Source organism: Solanum verrucosum, unplaced genomic scaffold (assembly GCF_900185275.1).
Source record: "Solanum verrucosum unplaced genomic scaffold, falcon-dt-bn FXZP01000190.1, whole genome shotgun sequence".
NCBI classification, from domain to species: Eukaryota; Viridiplantae; Streptophyta; class Magnoliopsida; order Solanales; family Solanaceae; genus Solanum; species Solanum verrucosum.
The window spans coordinates 359,472-382,010 of NW_026020279.1; the positions used below are offsets into that span (position 1 = coordinate 359,472).

At 33.8% G+C, this 22,539-nt stretch overlaps 1 pseudogene; it reads left to right on the plus strand.

Moving 5' to 3' along the window:
- Nucleotides 1-1,800: 1,800 nt before the first annotated feature.
- LOC125834205 (mitochondrial-processing peptidase subunit alpha-like) lies at nucleotides 1,801-19,996 on the plus strand (annotated as a pseudogene).
- The last annotated feature ends 2,543 nt before the right edge of the window (nucleotides 19,997-22,539 follow it).

Below are 22,539 nucleotides of genomic sequence, written 5' to 3' on the forward strand. Positions count from 1 at the left end.
AACTCCTCAATTCAACCCAATTCAAGAACGCAAAACAAATTCAAGAAGCACATATGAAGAACATCAACTTTCAAACCTTTTTCGAACGAATTTCGCTGAACTAAACATGATTGGGGCTTGGGTGAACGAACCCAACGCTATGACAGCCTCACATACCTCATAGGGATTAACCCTTCGCGAAATCCACACGAAAATCTCCAAGAACTCGATGAAAAATGAACTTTTCTTCTCCTTTCTCCTCTTTTCACTTTTCTCCAAGCCCTAGCGTATTGGTAAAAGCGTAAACTGATCTAATTCTGATTAGACCCTAACTTAATTACCAAAAATGAAATAAAACAATTGGGCAAGAAAAAGACCTAACTACCCTTTCAAAATCCGGATTGGACTTTCCTTATCCAAACAACCCAACTTCTAATGGGCATATCTCACTCATACAAACTCGGAATAGTGCAATCTTGGCGGTGTTGGGAAGATAATTCAACGATCTTTCCTACGGTATCTGGAAGTACACCTAACTCATCCTGAGCTAGGAGTTATGGTCATTTGAAGTTGACCAAAAATCCAAACTTAACATAACTTGACAAATTTCCAGATTTTTCATTCTTTATAAAAACAACTCTTTCTGATTCTAGCTCTTTCTAGTTCTTTCAAAAAGCGAGGTGTTACACTAAAGTCTTGCTAAATCATAAGTCCCTCGTGTTCAATATTCGACTCTTTAAGTCACTGTATTATTTATATGACACGTACACTTGCATGTGTCTTTGGATCGAACAAATACTACAATATACACATACAAAAAACATTTTCAGATACCAAAATCTACAACATGCAAACTATGAAAGAGCAACCCAATTTTTTTTATAGTATATCTTCGCACTATTATAAACGAAGTTCTAGACAAAAAAAAAATGAAAATAATGGACTTATCTATTAATTTTCTTCTTTTCACGCAATAGTACAATCTCTTGTGAGGTTTAGCATACGGAAGGGAACAAATTAAGGATTAGTCAAGGAAATCCAACCATAGAAATCAACTTGTACACATCAACAAAATTTTCTCTATGAAAACTTCCAATAGTCCTTCGTTTGTTCACTTTCCTCTTTATTAAAATAAGTCCTTCGTCTTGGGATTGGATATCACAGCTCTCGGTGTGAGCTTTTGGATGATTTAGGGTGAAATTTTCCCAACACATAGAGTTTAACACAAAAATACACTGAGGGAGTTATTAGCTCAAAACGATTTCAGTAAAAGTAGCTTAAAATGATTGCCAGTTAAAGATTTCACATGTTCTCTTTCCTCCAACATCATAGTCCTCGAGTCTTTTAGGCGGAAGCTTGATGATAATTGTTTGTTCCTTGAGACGACATCTAGAGCTCCGATGAACGGTGGCGGACCAAAGAAACAAGAATCTTTGCAACCTCACCTCCTCCACTACTTTCCCCTTTCAGTTTTCGTCTGATTAATTTTTGTTGCTTTTCTTTTGTTTCAAATAAAATGAGGCCTTTGGCCCTTGCCTTTAATTAAAAAAAGAAAAAAAAATGGACATTGTGTTCAAATGTATATCAAAACTGGAAAAGGTCCAAAAAGTAGCTAGGTTGCGAGCCCATCTAAAAGATACTTCTCCCTGAGCCCACAACATTTTCACAATTGTCTAACCATCAAGCTCCAAATACCCATGGGCCATGACCAACTCAGTCTTCCTCATCTCTGCAGCTAAATCCCGAGCCCTCAGTCACCATTGAAACAGAGGGAAAAGCACTTTCCACTTTCTCTTCAGCTATCGCATCCTCACATTCATCATGTACAGAGCCACATCTTCTCGCCTTAGAGCACTAAAGGTGAGCCGTTCGAGGTTTACATTATTACCCTATATGCATATTCATACAAGTATTCCGAATATGTTTTTCTTAATGTTTTTTCGCTATCTGAAATACATTCTAATGAATCGCTTCTGTATATGTTGTATTGGAACTTTGACTTGTTTGGTTTTAGAAATGTATACATGTTTGACCTCAAAGTGCGGAAGTTAGATTATGCATAATTTCTCCATTTGCGTACTTAGTAAATCCTGAAATGTAACTGAGTATTTTCTTCACTTGTTTGAGATGATCACGGGTTGGGATGTTGCTTATTGCTGTACAGCTAGGTGTTAGTTGTATTGTGTGTAAATTCACAGAAAGAAGTGATTTTTAATGATAAAGTTTATGTTGTTCGTAGAATTTGGAAAATCAATTGAATTAAGGCTACTTGAGAAAAGAAAATTCAATGGCAAAAGTCCGTGTGTGGCTGGACACCACTGTCATCAAACAAAAACAAATCCGTTGCAGATGCATCCGTTATCTAACAATTAGCTTGATATAGACTAGGTCAAGTTAATTTTTTGAAATGTTTTCTTGAATTTTATTTTTGAAATGGGACTATAGGTTTTGAAAAACGATGCTATTTTAGTTTTTTCCTTGTGAAACTTGAAGTAGGGTATGTACCTTCCATTTTGATGGACCCAAATCGCTTGAAATCGTGAGATATTCCATACTAATTATTAATTGTGTGAATCCACAAATTTTCTCAAACACCATCGTTGCGTAAAAGTAAAAGTATGAATAAAAATTTAATTGCATATGGAAACTTTATGTAACAGATAGTTTGATTTAGACTATGACTAGTTACTTTATCAGTTAATTTTTGAACATGATGCAATTTTTGTTTTTTTTTCCTTGTGAAACTTAAAGTATAGTGTATGCTTTCCATATTGATGGACCCAACCTCTCTTGAAATCCTGAGATGCCCCCAAATTATGATTAATTGTGTGATTCCATAGGTATTTTGGGGTAAGCTCTTGTTATTTGCTTATGGTATCATTCTATGTTCTGAATGTTGAAAACTATGATAGGTTCGCGGAAGCAATAGGGTCTTGGCAAGATTTTTATGTTCAACTGCTGTTGCAACCAAGCCATCAGGTGGCCTCTTTAGTTGGTTAACTGGTGGTGGGTCAGATTCATTACCCCCTCTGGATTTCCCCCTCAAGGATGTTCAGCTCCCTCCACCATTACCTGATTATGTTGAACCTGGAAAGACCAAGATAACAACTCTCACAAATGGTCTCAAAATAGCATCAGAAATATCAGCAGTATGACCCATTTTAACATTCTTTTCTGGAATACGTATCGAGTTAATTGTTTCAGTGAATCTTAATAGGTTCCAATTTATTGAGTTCAGAGCCCTGCTGCCTCTATTGGTTTATACGTCGATTGTGGCTCAATTTACGAAGCACCAGCTTCATATGGAGCCACACACCTCCTGGAATGCATGGCCTTCAAAAGCACATTAAACCGAAGCCACTTACGTATTGTACGGGAAGTTGAAGCAATTGGTGGTAATGTAACTGCTGCTGCCTCACGAGAGCATTTGATATACACTTACGATGCTTTGAAAACATATGTTCCTCAAATGGTGGAGCTGCTTGTTGACTCTGTTAGAAATCCAGCATTTTTAGATTGGGAAGTTAGCGAACAGGTTTCCTTCTTATCTGTTTCCTTCTTGGGTTGTCCTTGAAATACAATGAAACTATTTCTTTGTGTTGGTTTGCGGGTAATAATATCCTACATATGTAGCTTGAGAAGGTTAAATCGGAGATTGATGAGTACACCAAAAACCACAACACTTGCTTCTGGAGGCAGTTCACTCTGCCGGTTATTCTGGTCCGTACGGGAATTCTCTTGCAGCCACAGTGAACAGGTTGAACAGCACTGTATTGGTAGAGTTTGTAGCTGTGAGTGTCAAAAGAATTGTTCTCCTTTTTCAGCCACTCTGTTTTGGATCCCACGTTTTATTACTTTTTTTTTTAATGATAAGTATTATGGATGTCGACTTTTTACTACTTTTATAGAGCAATTTTCATATTTTGATGACTTCTTATTCTTACAGGAGAATTATACTGCTCCTCGTATTGTTCTTGCTGCATCAGGTGTTGAACATGAAGAATTGTTAAAAGTTGCAGAGCCTCTTTTATCGGACTTACCTAAGGTGCCCCGCGCTGAGGAGCCAACACCTGTGTATGTAGAAGGTGATTACCGCCGCCAAGCTGATTCAGGGGTGTGTCCTTGAAATCCTTCCCCTTTCCTCTTCCCTCTCTCTGTACATGTGTTGATTCGACAACTAACATGGTTTTATGTATTTCTCTAAAAGCAGATGACTCATTTTGCACTTGCTTTTGAAGTTCCTGGTGGCTGGCTAAAGGAAAAGGATGCAATGACTTTAACTGTTCTTCAGGTATTTAATTTTCATGCAACTATTGAATTATTGTTTAAGATTTCCCTTCTGGTGTCGGTTCTTCAAGAAATTCATAGTCAAATGTGTTAATGGACTTGCTTAAGAATGTCAAGTAATTTAGAATATCAATGGAGAAGGAAAAACATTTTTAGGCTGTTGTTTGATAATGAAAAAGATAACAAGTAGTTGTTACTTCCCATCAAAAAAGCTTTTACAAGTAATCCGCTGACACTCTTATGCCCGAAAGTATTTGACTACAACTTTTCTACTCCGAGATGCACAAAACATAATGTCAACTTTTACCTCCTCTCACTATACTTTTGGAAGTCAACCAAATATCATTTGAAGTCTTACTCTTCCGACAAAAAACAATAATAGGAGATGGATGGGGTCTAAGCTTGAAGTATTAATTATGACTTCCCTAATATACCATTATTAAGAGATCTTTGCATGGTTTCAAAGTACAATACATCTATACATGCAGTTAATTGGATGCCTCATGGGCTAAAAACTAGTCTAACATGCATTACCTGGTTCCTACGTTGGTGGTAGCAGGCACCCATGGAATTAGTCGAGGGGCACAAAAGCTGTCCCGAACACCACAGTTGTGTTTAAAAAAAGTTAAACATGTTTATTGGTTATCCAATGTATAAAAGGTGATACATGTTCGGACTTCGGAGATTGTTGAAGTTTAGTTTCTTGCATCTTCTAATTTGAGACAAGAAAGTATGTACTTCTATATCGGGTAAGTGTCTTATATAGTAGGGTTTTATAGTAATTTCCTGAAATCTAGAGGATTTACAGGTTGCTGGATATTTCCAGAAGGAGGGGATTTTGGAGATATATGGAGAACATTGTAGTTTGTCCTAATGTTGTCAGATTAGTGTCTTTGAAGTTTATTTGGAAATAATTTTGGTCTTCTAGTTAGTAATATTTGCTTACTCATTGGTGTATGGGACTGTTTCAGAGGCCACTTAGGTCTTAAACACTACTGTAGCTTCCAATATTCATCTAAGTGAAATTGTTTGAAGTAATGTGCTTTCTTTAGATTGTGTAATGCAATACTAAAGTAATGGTGGGTTTGCCCAAGGGACACAGAAGTGATCGCTAGAGTTTCTTTCTTCCATTCTTTCTGTTGTTGCTGATGATGAACCATCTTTTAAGCTTAACTGACAACCAAGCTGTTATCCATCAAGGAAAGCTCCAGACAAAATCTGGTCCTCATAAGAAAAATCCATGTCATATTTATCCCGAATCTGTGGTAAGATGAATCCTAGAAACACCACAAACATTTGAATACAACAATAAAGTGGAAAAAATGATTTGTGTTTGAAATCAAACAATACGTGGTTGCACTTCAATAAACCTTTCTTTTAAAAATATTAATCAAGTCACCCGTATAGTAAACTAGAAGGTGTGGCCTAGGTCAATGAAGTGTGTTGAGAAACATAAGATCTCAGGCTTAAATCCTAGGCAAAAACACTAGGATATTTCGTCCTATATGTCCAAGCTTTGATGGAAAGAGTTACCCAGTACCTGTATTGGTGGGAGGTAGCAGGTACTCCTTGGAATTAGACCATCTTCAACCTTACTCTATTTTACTCTCCATTCTCTATATTTTTTTTATTTTTTTTGATAACCGAGAAATCGGTCATAACCCGCCCTCTTCTAAACTCGGTGGATAATGGGCCTGCCCCTCTACCCTTCTCCACTTAAATACCAGTCTTCGCTTTGCGTGGTGTGAGGCTTGAACTTGCAACATAAGCCACAAATCCTCCACCTTTTGCCACTCGAGCTAGGCCTTGGGGGCCTCTCCATTCTCTATATTTGGAGAGTAAACTAGAGAATGTCTTCTCCAAGCACTCTCTATTTTACCCTCTACTCTCCAATTATAGAGAGTTGAATTTTAATTCTCCGAATTTGGAGACCTACTATTAATACTGTCTATTTCACTTTTTGAATATTACATTATTATTTCTAGGGAAAAGGGTCAAAAATACCCCTCAACTTTGTTTTATTAGTTGACTATACCCCCTCCGATAAAACAAAGTTATTTATACCCTGGCCGTCACTAATTTCACCATTTATACCCCTCAACTAACAGAAATCCCCAAATCAACACAAATTACCCAATTTTAAAAAAATAACCCACCACCCCAATATAATCCAAACCCTAACCCGACCCAACTAACTTAATTCAAACCTACTTCACCTTAATCTCTAAAACAAAAGTTCAGGAACTCAATCTTCCTCATCGTTGACCCTCACCGCCGTCTCCTTTGGGTCAACAATGAAGAACCCAAAGCTTCTCTCACCGCCGCTAATTTGCGTAAACAACGAAGAGTCCAATAACCTCTCAAATTAGCCACAAATCACGATTTCTGCAACCTCATCCTCAAGGGAACCGGTTTTTGGTTGTGACGTCTCGTTAGCTTTTTAACAAGAGATGAAAATGATCAAGCAAAAGCTAAAAATTCTTCCGATTACTTAACATGTGGTCTCCAAATCGGCTCTTCACAGTTGCATCATCTTTCCATATTCCTAATCCAAAAGAAGCATTTTTATTATGTTTAGACCATGACTAAAACCTGCTAGAATTGCTCCCTGTTAACCAGAACTAGAAAAACAAAACACTACCTCACTCACTAGGAAAAATAGGAATTGAATAAATGAAAGGTTTCATGGTTAGGTTGAAAAACATTATTTGAACATTGGCCAGTTGGAATTGCATTGAATCGGTGTAAAAACTCTCTTTTTACTGAGTTCTATTACTATATGTTGAGATGGGTTTGATGATGACAAAGAATAAACACCTTTGAGGCAGAGGACAAAATATGAAGTTTTATTATTTTCTTGTGAATTAGCTGAGAATATAATTGCCCCATGAATTGATTTAGAAACAGGGGTTCAAATCGATTTGCGCCGGTTTGTCGGAATCGAAGAAAGAACAGAATGAGAATGAAGAGAGTTACCCTTCAATTGCTTGACGACTTGTTTGAGGCTGACGATTTCGATTATCATGTGAACTTTTTGATGGAGTAAGTAAAAGCCATTGTTATCGTTCTAAGCTTTTTCTTTGATATGTGCACAAGTTGAAGAAAGAAGAGAAGAGAGGGGATTGTGTTGTTAGTCGACGGGTTATACGGGTTATACCATAGAGGGGTCAGAATTGGATTAATTTGTGTTGATATGGGGATTTCCGTTAGTTGAGGGGTATAAATGGTGAAATTAGTGACGGCGAGGGTACAAAAATAACTTTGTTTTAACGGCAGGGGTATAGTCAACTAATAAAACAAAGTTGAGGGGTATTTTTGACCTTTTTCCCTTATTTCTATTATTTTGTAATTAAATATATTATTTTTCATATAAGGATATTAATTAAATTTTTAATATTCATAATTCTTTTTAAATGTAATATAACATTTTTAAAAAAAGATTATTTAATATATACTACTTTCATCCCGAATTCATAATATCTCAAATATTTTTTAATTTTTTTTTCACTTTAAGTGTATATAATTTAATATAATTATTATTTTTCACCATGAAGAATGCACAAAATTTAAACGATAAAATGAAAATTTTAATTTTAAAATACAAAACATAATAATTTAAATACAAGATAACAATACAATACATACATAACATAATAATTTTAAAAATCACAATAATAATTTAATAATCTGGTAGATCATTTTCAAATTTAACAATATTTGAAACAAAAATTAATGTATGATCCCGAAAAGTTGTGGTTGTGATTGTTGTTGTGCTTGTTGATTTCTTTTTTCAATTATTCGTAGTTCTTTAGAAATTTAGAATAAAATACAAATCTATATTATATAAAGAATTTGAAAAATCAAATTAAACTTTACATTACGTGAAAATTATATAGGGTGATTATTTGGAAAAGAAAGAAATGATTTAAAATAAAAATAATAATATAATTTTGAGGAGAGAGAAGAGGATTCTTTTTTAGAAAGTAAAATAGAGAATTGGGTTGCAGCTGGTTGTCTGAAAAATAGAGAACTCTATATTTGGAGTGTAAAATAGAGGATTGGGTTAGAGATGCCCTTAGTCAAGGTGTGCACAAGCTTACTGACACCACAATTATCAAAAGAACAAAGTTGTAAGGAACATATGCATGTAAATTTTCAGCAAAAATGAGAGGATTTATGCATGTATGATTTACGTCTGTCTATAGTTTTGACAAATTCTTCGAAAGGTTATTACTTGTTGTTTATATAGTAGTCAGCAATTTGGGGACTTCATTCATTTAGAGATATTATGAGCTTGAATTTGATATACAACAAAAATCTTGCATTGCGCCTCTATGATTATTTGGAGTATCCATCTATGTGTAGTTTAGTGTTTGTGGTGGGATGTGGTCTTGGATGGTCATATTTATTGTGGATTTAACAGATGCTTATGGGAGGAGGTGGATCTTTCTCAGCTGGCGGTCCTGGAAAAGGGATGTATTCTAGACTATGTAAGTTGTCCATATATTTGGTACTTAATATATGGCACTTCAGCATAAGCATTTTCATTTGACAAACACAATTTATGTAGAAACTCTTTTCGTTCTGTTAACAATCTAGATACAGTCAATTAAATGAGCCTTGTGATATTCATGTGGATTTGTACTGCTTACCAGAGGCTATTTCCCTCCTTAAAGTTGGATTTGCATGTTTGATATTACTCTTTCATATGAAACAATAGTTATTCCTCTTGTTCTTCTCATCTGTCTACTAATGTAATTATGATACAATTATGAGCAGATCTCCGTGTCTTGAATGCATACCCGCAGATCCATGCCTTTTCCGCATTCAGCAGTATTTATAATAACACTGGACTATTTGGAATTCAAGCAGCCACAGTAAGATACCTACTTCGATTTTTTCGTTATGGTTTAGCTATCCCAAACTTTATTTTTATGTAACGGTCAACTGGCTAATCCTTTATCTGTCTTAATATTATCTATTTTATCTGGTATTTTCACAATGTCTCTCAATCTTATACTTCAAATTTGTTTGAGATTATTTTTCTCTTTCCTTTTCTGTTATTTCATAGCTATTATCTAAATCTCTAGTATTGATGCTTTATTTGAGTGTCTAGATGTGCTTATACATGTCTTCATAATGTGAACCTTATCATTTATGTTTGCTTATCCGCCTTACAACTAACAATATACAGCAACCTCTCAATGAGATCTGGATACTTGAAATTGATGCTTGCAAAAATACATTTGAACTTACTAAAATCTGGCAACTAATAGAGACATACTATACCACTATTCATTCCTTGTCTGAGTACATTATCTATCTTCTCCCATTTTAAACTTGTTTTTCTGCCTTTGCTTGAGGTAACATGTTTTCGAAATAAACCTTTTGGGATGCAGGTTATGAAAAGTAAGTTCTTTTTTTAATTTAAATATCTCTGTTTTCTTGCAGGAATCAAGTTCTTGCTTTTTTTTTTTCATTTTATTTCTAGTTCCAGTTATTCCTACCAGTAATCTAAGCCACATGAGAATGTTCTCCATTAGCAGTAGGTCAGTATCATTAACTGTAAGTGTTGGTGAGCCTTCTAGATTGCTCATGATCAGTCTTTGGAACCTGCATTTCACAATTTAAGAGATCATGATCATTTCACTTATTCTTTTGCAGGGTAATCTCGTGAGTGTTCTTATTTTGGTATGCATGGAAATGATGGTGCATTGCAGAAACTGTCGGGCTGGAAAACAATATGCATGCCTGGATAGGTGGTAGTTCGCGCTACAAGAGGAGTGTAGGATTTCAGATGAAGTAATTTCATGGTCATTATACGAACATAGAAATTAAAAGGGAACTATTTTCCAAACTATTGTCGTCTTTAGTCAAAAGAAGGGCTATGTTGGCAGGATCATTCTCAGAAATTCTTCGCAATTCAGTTTAACATTGTAGTAAGTTATAAAAGAAAAAGAAACTATTGTAAGTTTCCATAAGTAAAGTAACATGCATGTGATTGACTTTCCCATGTCTCAGGTTGCAAATTCCCAAAAACTAGTATATATGTTTTCCTTGTATGAACCAAACTGCGCATAGCATCCTTTTTTTGGGGAATAAATAAAAATCTTGTTGCTCTGGATCTTGTTATTAATGTAATGAGTGACATTCCGTGCATATGTCAAGCAAAGTTCATTCTGTGAAGCACTTCCAGATTTTTGCATGTTATTTGTTCACGATAAGTAGACTTCCTAAATTAAAAGCTTAATTGTTGTCTCTTTCTGGTTATTTTCTTCAGATCTCAGATTTTGCACCAAGAGCTATTGAAGTAGCGGTTAAAGAGCTTACTGCAGTTGCAAACCCTGGCGAAGGTTTGACAAATAACTTGGAATCCTTGAATTTATGTGTAATTTTTCGTCTGTTTTCCTTAATTCTCATGAGAACATGTTTTACTTGACTAATATGCTAATTCAGTAATGCTGTCTGCATTAAACTGTTACTGACTGTTTTGCTGCCCTTGCCCTGTTTGTTTTACTCGTTTCATGCAGTTGACATGGTACAGCTAGACCGTGCAAAACAGTCAACGAAGTCTGCTCTTCTGATGAACCTGGAATCTCGTGTATGTGATAGTTGGTTGATCTTTTAGATATCAGTTGCTAGATGTTGAAGATATCTATCCATAAGTGCATATCTGTTATGTACTTATCGCTTATTCTGATTTGTAGATGGTTGCATCCGAAGATATTGGGAGACAACTTTTGACATACGGAGAGAGGTATGCCCTTGTTTCTTGTTAGAGTGGGTAAAAGTTTCACATTGGTTGGGGAATAGACTGGTGGTCTCCTTATATGGACTTGGGCAATCCTCCTCTCTTGAGCTAGCTTTTGAGGTTGAGTTAAGCTAGGTGCCATATCTTTACATGGTAGCAGAGTGTTAGAGTGGGTAAAAGTTCCACATTGGTTGGTGTATGGACTGTTGGTCTCCTCTTTATATGGACTTGGGCAATCCTTCCTTCTTGAGCTAACTTTTGAGTTAGGGTCAAGTGTCATATCTTTACATTTCTGATGTTAGCTTTAGAGACTTAATTATTAGAAAAGATTACCAACAACAACATATCCAGTATTAGGGGTGGCAAAAGCAAACCCAATCTGCCAACCTATTCAAGTTTAACCCGCCATTTATTATCTCAACTCATTACAACTCATTAAAAATTGAGTTGATATGTAGCTCAAATTGACTCATGAGAAATCTTGTCAAAATATTTTTAAATAATATATTTTTTTAATATGTAATAGGTAGCCATAATAAAGAATAATAATAATTTTATTAGGTATTAAAATTTATAAAAGAACAAATACAACAATTAAAACTTAGTATGAATTGGGCGGGTTGGGTTATGACTAAGTGTGGTAGCGGGACTGAAACCGATACAATCGAAAAATTGGACTGGAATCAACATCAACCAAGTGGGAGCCGGTCGAAATTGGACGTATCAGTAATAATAGGAATGGCCGTCTCGGACTGAACCGGAATTCCAGGTCCCCCCCCCCCCCCCCTACCCCGGCATTATTTTTTAAAACTTGATTGATTATAATTGAAAAAATTTCAAAATATATAACTTATTTTATATTTCTTTTAAAAGTATAACTTAATAAGTTAAGACATTTTTTAAAGTTTAAATTTCAAATTCTTAAGTTTTAAAAGTTTAAATTTAAAATTTTCAAAACTATAACTAACTTAGTTACCTAAGTTTGAATCTTTTTAAACTATATCAAACTTTCAATTTTCAAACTTTTTTAATTCCAAATTGTAACTTGAAACATTTGAAAATTGAAATATAAAAAAGACTTGTATTAAATTGAAGACAATAATTAATTTTTTTTTAAGGCGAATAGCCTATAATTTTATTCTACCAGGTTCTTCATTACGTACTACTTCATTTATTCTATCAAAATTACACAAGTCATACAATTTCTAGCTGCAACTTTGATGATATCTTTAACTGTTGTCAAACTAGGTAATTTGTGAGCTTGAAGATCTGAATTTAAATGTATTTTTTCAACTATTCGTGATGCACCTATTTCTTTGTACAAAGTTGTGTTGAATGAACAAACAAATAATAAATTTGAGGAATATGAATTTTTAATTTCTTTTTTTTTCAATCATTGACTTAATGGACTCTTTAAACCTTGGAATATTTTTGAATTTTAAAAATTTATTAGAAATGACACAAATATTTGGTAAAACTAAACAAATTGTTGGATAATAAAGTCTAGATATTTGTTTTGTAGCTAAATAATTTTTTTTGTACTATAATCCATATTTGAAGTATGAGTAAGGCTGGCAATTGGACAGGACCGGATCAACATGATCGGTTTTATCGGAACCGGTCCTCGTTACCGGATTTAGTTACCGGAACCGGTTCTTACCGGATCATTGTGTACTAGTAATTTTTTTTTATTTTTTTATTAACTTTAATTATTATATAATATTATATTATTAATTAATAAAATTATATTATTAAAAAACTTCAAAACTTTAAACTTTAAAGTTACTTTAAAGTTTCTATTGAATTTAAGTTTAAACTTTAAAGTTTAAAATTGACTTTAAATTTTGAAGTTTATATTGAATTTAAAGTTTAAAATTGACTTTAAAGTTTAAAGTTTATATTGAATTTAAAGTTTAAACTTTAAAATTCAATTTTATATTAAAGCTTAAACTAATATTAAAATAGTTGAAAATTAAATTTCTAAAATGACTTGGATTAAATATAAGAGACTATTTTAAAAGAAAATCAAGGCGAATAGCTGTATATTTATTCAAATAAATAAATTGTACAATACAAATATTAGAAAGAGACAGAGTACATAATCAAGGTATTGGATATTAATTATTGTACTAACAATTGAAACTTTTTTTAAAATCTTTTCGTAACTTTTGTATCATTTCAAAAGAAACATTTTTTGGAGCTTGTATTTGTCGTTCTTCTTCCATGGCTTCCATGCCATCATCACTATTATCACCAAATATTTCATCTATTTCGTCTTCTATTTGGCTATTTAATTGTGGTAGTCCGGTATTTCTTCTTTCGTCATTGACCCAATCTCGAAACAACACCGATAATTCCAAACTATCCTTTGCTAATGAATATCGATGATCTCCAATCATAAATCTCGCCGCACTAAAGGCTTGCTCCGAAGCGACTGATGATGCTTGAATTGCTAGCACATCTCAAACAATCCTAGCAAGGTTCGAAAATTGATTTTCACGATTTTTCCACCATACTAATATTGGAGCTTGAAGTTGTCCTTCTTCATGCCTAATCTTTTCCCGTGCCTGATTGAAATATAAATCAAAATCATTATTAGTAGATGATTCAAGCTCAAGATAATCATCCATCCAATCATCCATATCATCACTTCTAGGTTTGCAAGATGGAGGTTCAACTATTGAAATATTTTTTTCCATAGATTTATATGTATTATATAACTCTCTAGCTTTTATATATATGCTACTTTTACAATCTTTAACACTAGGAGTTTCATCATATTTAATTTCTAAATTTGCATAAATCTTTTCAACCATTCTTTCAACACCTTTTAATTTGTAATTTGGGTTGAAAGTAGTAGCAGTCAAATAGATTTGAGGAATAGGGAAAATAAAGGCCTAAGTCATATGCGGCCCATTAAAGTTGTCCCCATAATTCATTTAAACACCTCAACTAAGACTTGTACCTATTAAACACTTAAATAGTTCAAAACACGTGTCTATTAAGCACAAAATGTTGATGTGGCAAAATAAGTGTATCTCACTGCCTAGTAGCACGTGAATATGTCCCAATTTTTTTTAATTTTTTCTTTTAGAATAAACTTTACTTTTTTTGTCCTAATGACTGGCATGCATTAATTAAAATAACTAAAATTTTTTTTTATTTAAAATAATGTTTTTAACCCAAAAAGAAAGCAACCCCACCCCACCCCACCCCACCCCTGTAGGATATACCAATGATCTTCTTCTTCACCCTATTTTAACCTTTTTAAACTCTGTTTGTTTTTTTCTCATCGTTTTTATGTTTTCTCTTTATAAAGTGAAATTGAATTTGTTAATCGAATTCGCAACAAGAAAATAAACGGGACATCGAAATTATAAAAGCAACCTCTGTCCATTTTATATAATTCATTTGAATCCTTTTGATTTCTCTTCATTATTGATTTTGAAATAATTTATCAACGTCGATTTATTTTTCACAAAAAATCTCAACAACCACTCCATTAATCTATCATGCTTCATAATTTATTTCACTATTTGCATTAGACTTGATTTCAATAGCCCATAGTTTATTACAAGAAAAAAAATTAATATTTTCAAAGGAATAAAAAATGACAAGTAACAGAGGATGAAGAAGAAGAAGATAAGGCAAATGATTAGGTGGGTAGATTTGGGGGAGCGGGTGGGGTAGATTTTCTTTTTTCTTCTTTTTGTTGTCGCCTGAGAAATCGGGATTGTTGTTAGAATCAGGATGGGCGCTGAAGGGAAGAAGAAGAAAAGTGGGTGGGTGGGTGGGTTTGTGTGGGGACGGGGGCTTTCTTTTTTCTCCTTTTTGCTAATTAATTTTTTGGATTATTGATGGCTGGAGTTTTTATTTTTTTTAAAAATTAAATATTCATTAGATTGGGGCCATGTGTCACATGTTGCAGTTTTATTGGTTACTTTTTAAAGATAGTGTGCGTGAATTATACACACTACATTTTAAAAGTTTATTATCATTTTGTGTTCAATAAGTACATATTTGTTAATATTAGAGTGTTTAATAGGTACTAGCCTTAGTTGAGGTGTTCAAATGAATTATGCGGACAACTTTAGGGGGCCAGAGATGACTTTGGCCAATATTTTTTGAATTTTTTAATCATAAAAGCAAGGAAATTTTCAAATCGATCTTTTCCTTTATATTTTGCAAATTCAGATGAAATAGCACAAATATTTACTAAAAAATAAAAGAAATAGTTAGATAATATTGATCAGAAGCAACATTTGTTGCTTTATAAAAAACACTTAAAAATTCAATAAGTTCTTTTGTATTTTACCAATCTTCATAGCCAATTCTCAAATTCGGGTCCACATTATGAGCATTAAAAACTAATTGTACCGGCTCTTGATAAATATAAGCAACTTGAAGCATTTCAAATAAAGAATTCCATCTAGTGCATACTTCTTTTAGAACTTTTCTATATTCAAGTCCACATTCTTTACAATGATTTTTAAATTCTGTAATTCTAACTTTTATTTTAGCTTTAAAAATCCAATTACAAGCAAGTCTAATTTTTTCACAAGAAATTCCAAATTGAGAAATACCATCTTTTACTATCAAATTATACACATGTGCGGCACACTTAATATGAAAAAAATAATTATCAATTGGACAAAGTCTACATTTTAAATAATCAATTGCTTTTAAATTATTAGAACCATTATCTAAAGTGACATTCATTATTTTATCACATATTTCATAAAATTGTAAAATAGAGCTTATTTTTGTTGCTATATAAGAACCGGTTTTAGTTTCTTCAACATATTTATATCCTAATATTCGTTTTTGCATGTTCCATTCATGGTCAATCCAATGGACAATAATTGTAAAATAATCATTACCATTAGGACTACGTCCCATATCAGAAGTAATAGATAATCTACCATCATAATAAACAAATAAACAACGAAGAAAATGACAATATTCTTTTTGATATTTAAAAAGATCACTTTTAATTGTACTTCTTGGAATACCTTCATAATCTGGGTTATACAATTCCCGAATATAATAAACAAATAAACAACGAAGAAAATGACAATATTCTTTTTGATATTTAAAAAGATCACTTTTAATTGTACTTCTTGGAATACCTTCATAATCTGGGTTATACAATTCCCGAATATATTGAATAAAACCAGGATGTGAAGGAAATGAAAAAGGCAAACCACAAACATCAACCATTTTAGCTAATTTTCTACGATCTTTTTCTTTTCTATATGTGCGGTGTGTGCTTCGGCTAGCCGAGTTAGTCATATTTAATATACTTTGAACCATATTAGAACCTCCAACTCCCATAGAATTTTCAGGTATGGGTATTCCATTTATATTAGCCCTTTCTATATCATCTAGGCGAGTAAATTTTTTATTACACTTTCTCAAATGTGTTCTTAGTCGTCTCGTTCCCCCTTGTGTACCCGTAGTTACATGTTTCATGATCAATTTACATTTCGTGCAAGTAACAATAGTTTTTTCCTCATTTTGTACCAAAAATTTCCATACTAAAGATCTTTTAACACGTACAACGGTCTTTGAAAAAATAGGTAAAGAGGGGACTTCATTTTGTTCCGATAATTCGGTGGCCGGACTAGTAGGGGTAGGGGTCTCATCATCTTCCTCAATTATTTCTACTTCCTCATCTAATTCTTCCTCAAAATTAGTAAAACATCTATTTAAAGTTTCATGATCTACTTCATTTTCGGAATTAAATTCAATAGGTCGTGAGTCTCGTGTAAAAGAAGTTTCATCAACATGAATATAATCATTAGTATTAATTCTAAATCTAGGAGGTGACAAATTTTTAGAATTAGAACTACTTCCTCCTCCCCTATTATTTTATCTTTCCGACCTTGGTCTTTTACCACTATATTTTTCCAAATTCATGTTCAAGTTTAAAATAATTAATATTATGAAAAACAAGCAAGATAATATAACAAAAAAAATAAAATAACTTAATTAATAAACAAATAAAAAATTAAAGTATGAACGAATGTACCGAACGTCTACGTAAAAGTAAACGTATAACCAAAGGCGGAATTGAGAGATGCCAATTGAAGCTTCCGATTTATTTCAAATAAATCTTCAAAATCCGAACTCCAAGCCAATATCACAAAATAATAATTATGAATTTATGAGAGATTGAAAATTGAGAGATTTTGTAAGATGTTAATGAGATAATTTGTGAATTTGTGATTTAAATAAAAGAATATGAGTATATTTATAGTGTTAAGGGTTAGAGAGAGGTGGGGGATGTTTTGAGCCGTTTTGGGCCCCAGCCCAATGGCTGAAAGGGCCCAACGGCTCAATTTTAACGTTCACTTTAAAAAAAAAGAATAATAATAAAAGACCGTTGAACCGGTTCAACCGGACAGGAACCGGACCGGAATCGGTTCTTACCGAACCGGATCAACCGGATAAAAACCCGGGTTCCGTTTCGGTACTGGTTCCGGTACCCTATAAGACCGGTTCCTTACCGGTTCAACCGGTATCGGTTCCCGTACCGGTCAAAAACCTGTCCGTTTGCCAACCTTAAGTATGAGTATTTCAAACTATTTGTAAAAGTTTTCTATATTCATAAGCAACTTTAAGCATTTTATTTAAAGAATTTCATCTAGTAGACATTGTTTTTGAAATTTTTCTAGGGGGAAGATTAAATTCACGACAATGGTTTTCAAAATCTTACGTCTAGCTTTTACTTGACTTAAAAATAAAATCCTTTTTGAGCAGTTTTCTAGTGTTTGGATTAGTTTAAAACAAGTGCTTAGTTTTAAGCTAAAATGACAAAAATAAGCCAAAAGCCGAAAGTTGGAATTTCTAACTTTTTTTTTTTGAGAAGGAAGTGATCAAACAAAGGGCAAATAGTTAGAATTTCTAACTTACAACTTTTGGCTTATAAGAAAAAATTGAAAAGCCAATCCAAAAAGGCTCTTGCCTCGTAGTCACTTCACCATCTCATCTCTTTGTTCTATTATATTTCAGTATTTGACTAGACATAGAGTCTATGGTCATATTTTGATTCTTTACGTTATTTTAGTGATAGCTGAATAATTTTAAAGTACCAATTGAAGAACTAGATTTATAGATGAGACATATCATATTAGAATTTAAAAACTGAATTATGTATATATATGGAGCAATCAAATTTTTTGGAGTGGGTCAATATCTTGAATCGTCCTAAAATGAAGAGTATTATATGTATCGGATACCATATTATTTGTTGTTGCTATTGTTCTTTTCTTCACTATTTTCTACTTTGCTTCTTCACTATTGTATTTCCTTTCATACTGTTTTTGACATGCTTTACTTGAGCCAAGGGTCGATTGAAAACAACCTCTCTACCTTATTTATAAGGTAGGGTAAGGCTGTGTACACGCCACCCTCCCTAGACTTCACTTTATTTTCTTAAAGAAACTAGTATTGTCCTCCCTAAACTCAACTTATGGAATTACACTGGGTATGTTGTTATTGTTGGAAGGGAGTGTATTATGAAAGTAGATCTAGGTCGAGAGAGAATAGGCTTCTTGAGGATCCGCTGGAGCCGGATTAAGAAATTCAACCCATGTTGTGGTGGCAAACAAACGTGTTAGGTTGTATTTGGATGGGTTGAAATTTGACGACTTCGAAAGCTAATAACTGGGTTCAAAATTTAAAATTTGTACATATTTAGTGAATTTCATAACACAAATACTAGGTGTAGGACAAACCTACTGTGATTAGCCGAACCTGTATGCTGCCTTCTAGATCCGCCCCCGGTTGAAAATGGGTTCAACAGGAAAAAGAGTCTTAACCCGAACTACCCATAATTACACGGATCAGAAGTGGGTTTGGTCAAACCCATATGTTTAATACAGGAGGACATAACATGTTTGAGGGTTAGGGCAAAATCAATTAAATCGGACTTGGTCATACTCTCCATTGGCTTCATGAGAAATGACAAGCTCAAACAGATTTTTGAGCGCTGTTCAGAGTTAAAATTGTCAAATTCTGTGTACATGCAAGCATCAGACTACTACCTAGTGCACAATCCTGATGTCAACATGACATTCTGGATTATGATCACAAATGCATTCACCTTTTAATTTCACATCTGGCAATAATTCGATTTTCAGCAAGTGTGGCAAATCTATACACCTCAGAAATAAGGTGCCGATGGCTGGCAGAGCCTCTGGGTCAAGGTCACGAGAGATTATTATTATTATTATTATACAATTGCAACACCGTACTAGAATCCCACATGAATTGCTGCAATGGTTCAAGCATAATAGGGTTGGATATTTGCTTAGGCCAAGATAAAAAAATACTGTATTTTTCTCTTATTCCTCCCCGCCACACCCCCCCACACACACCCCGAAATCACCCAATTTCTTTTCAACAAAAAACTTCCGAGGATCCGTGGTTCTAAATTGTTTTTTTTTCCCCTTTGCCATGTTTTGCTTCTGGATCTTCAGGAAACCAGTGGAGCATTTCCTGAAAGCCATTGATGCAATTTCAGCAAATGATATTGCTTCTGTAGCACAAAAGCTTATTTCTTCTCCCTTGACAATGGCATCCTATGGAGACGGTGATTCCTTTCACTAATTATTTTTCTTTCCTTCCCTATTTTTTTGTTTTGTTCGGGGTAGTTTTCTCATTTGCTTTCTGAATGGCAGTTCTTTCACTCCCCACATACGACGTGGTTAGCAGCAGGTTTCATTCCAAAATAAAATATTTCTAACTTGGGAATTTAGAGCTTCGCTGTTGCCTCAATTTGTGGAAAATAAGGAAATGCACAAGCTATAGATAAATTAGCCATCTGCCAAGCTTTTGGTGAGCAGCTTTTCGGCACAATTTATTCTTTGGTGTACCTTTTGTAAGTTATTCAGCACTTTATTCTTGATTCATGTGATAATACTCTTTGATTTGAAATGCTAATAAATGCGACTTTAAAGCTGAAGGCCTAAAGCTAAAGGTGGAAATAGTAAAATTTGTAAGTCACCAGAGTTCCCTGGTCAGCAGTTCTGTATTATCTAGATGCACAAGTGATGAAATATGCTGGTTGAGGGTTAGTGACTAAATATCAGATGTCGTTGCACAAGTGATGAAATGTGCTGCTTCTAACAAGTGAAGAGCTATTGCAACCACCAACTTCTTTTTCTTAGTTTAATCGAACTTGCTGCATGTTTCTGGGTTGCTTTGCAAGTTGTCATGACATTTTTGAAGGATTAGGTTTTCAACTTCACCGTTCCTTTTGTGGGAATACAATTCGAGATGAAGAGTTTCAAAGAAACTTTCTTCCACGAAAAGATTTAGAATTAAGGCAAGTAATGAGAAATATGAAAATAAGAGGTTTTATTTGTAAAATGATAGCAATAGCAACAAAAAGTATGGTGATGACACCCTACTCACTCGTATAGGTCCTGTTTGAATATGATTTGAAAGCAAATTAATTAAAAGTTAAGAGTGTTGTTTGGACATATAATTAGACAACTTCGTTCTTTTATGACTATGAAAATCCAACAAGTTATGAAAACTATCAAAATTTTCTCAATTCATTTATGATCTTAGTAAATTATAGTTCTAAACAAGCTATCAAATATCCCAAGGTACCATAGTCCACGTTGATAACTAGCCTACAACATATTGTTGTTATAAATAAATGTTTGTGATTACAATTTTTTAAATACACATAGAAGGAAGAAATAAGCGTCTATGTGCATGATCGACAGCCTCCATCGGAGATTGCTCCGCCACCCTCATTACTACTATAAACACTACATCCCCAACAGACCTTGCTTTGAACATCTGCAAGTACAAAGATTGGAGACAAACCATCGTTGGAACCTGAAAAACCTCCCCTCACATCACTATCACAATACCCCACTCCACCAAGCACAAACCATACCAAAACAATACCACAACCACAATCCCTGCAGATTCAATACACAGAAACTACAAACCAGCAAGCAACACCAAATTATACGTTGGCGTTGTTGAAATAAAGGGAGAATGTAGTTGGCCTTGTTGAAAACAGACATGTTTTAATAAAACTAACCTTGCTAGAGGATAACATAATAATGCTTTCACTTTTTGTTAATATGTATATTTATTGCCGCTAAAATCCATTTTTGTTGTAGTGTTTCTCTCCATCTCTTTCTCTTCTACTCTCTCACCTCTCTCCTCTTTCTTCCCTCTCTCTCTAATCTCTCTTCCACTTTGTATTTTCACGTTTCTCCCTCGTATTTTGTATTTTCACCTCTCTCTTCCCCCTTTGTATTTTGTATTTTCACCTTTCTTCATTTTTGTTTTTGTATTTTTCGCCTCTCTCATTCTCCCCCTTTTTGTGTATTTTCACCTCCCTCCCTCTTTATATTTTTTATTCTCACCTCTCTTTGTATCTTGTATTTCTTCCATTCTCTCTTTGTATTTATATATTTTTGAGGTATTTTGCGAATATATTTATTGTATTTGATCATATGTCCATTTATGTTGTATTCCCCCCCCCCCCCCCCCCTCCCCATCCCCTCTCTATATTCTATATTACCATCTCTCTTTGTATTTTTATATTTTTGAGGTGTCATGCGATTGTATTTGTTGTATTGATATGTGCTTTTAGGTTGTATCCTCTCTCTTGACCTTTTCTCTCTGCATTTATATATTTTTTGAGGTCTCAGAAAACTATATTTATTATATTTATATGTGCATTTAGGTTGAATCCGTTCTCTCCCCCACCTCTCTTTGTATTTCTATATTTTTGAGGTGTCAAGCAACTGTATTTGTATCTGCTTAAGGTTGTATTATGTATTTCCACCTCTCTCACTCTTATATATACTACTTGTATTCATTTGCTCTTATATCATTATATTTGTATATCAATTCACTCTTATATTACGTGTATTCATATACCCTTGTATTACTTGTATTCATTCGTTCTCTTATTATCATTTATATTCATTCGTTCGTGTATCACTTATATTAAAAAATCTCGTACCACTTGTATTCATTCTGTCTTGTATCCCTTGTATCACTTTTGTATCACTTGTATTTATTTGCACGTGGAAAGGTGTATCGAAAAGAAGAAAGAAAAAAGGCTAAAGAGGAAAAACATATATAATTGATACAAACGCAAAACAAAATATAATTACCATGTGCGCACCCAAAGGGTAGCGGTTGTGGGTTTCCCTTGTCTTAAAAAAAAAACAAGGCTATAGAGGAAGAGGAGGAGAGGGAGAGGGAGTGAATACAAAATTGACAAAAACACAAAAATAAAATACAAGAAAAAATGCTCTAGGGAGAGGAAAAGAGAGCAAATATACAATTAATACAAACACGCATGCAAAGCAAAATACTAGAATTTTTTTTTGCTAAAAATAGAGAGAGGGAGAGAGAAGAGGAGGAGCGAGGCAAGAAAAGGAGAGAGAGGTTGGTAGGGATAAGAGAGAGATGTTAGAAAAAGTGAAGTGTAGTTATAGGGTGTGTTTGGTATGAAGGAAAATGTTTTCCATGGAAAA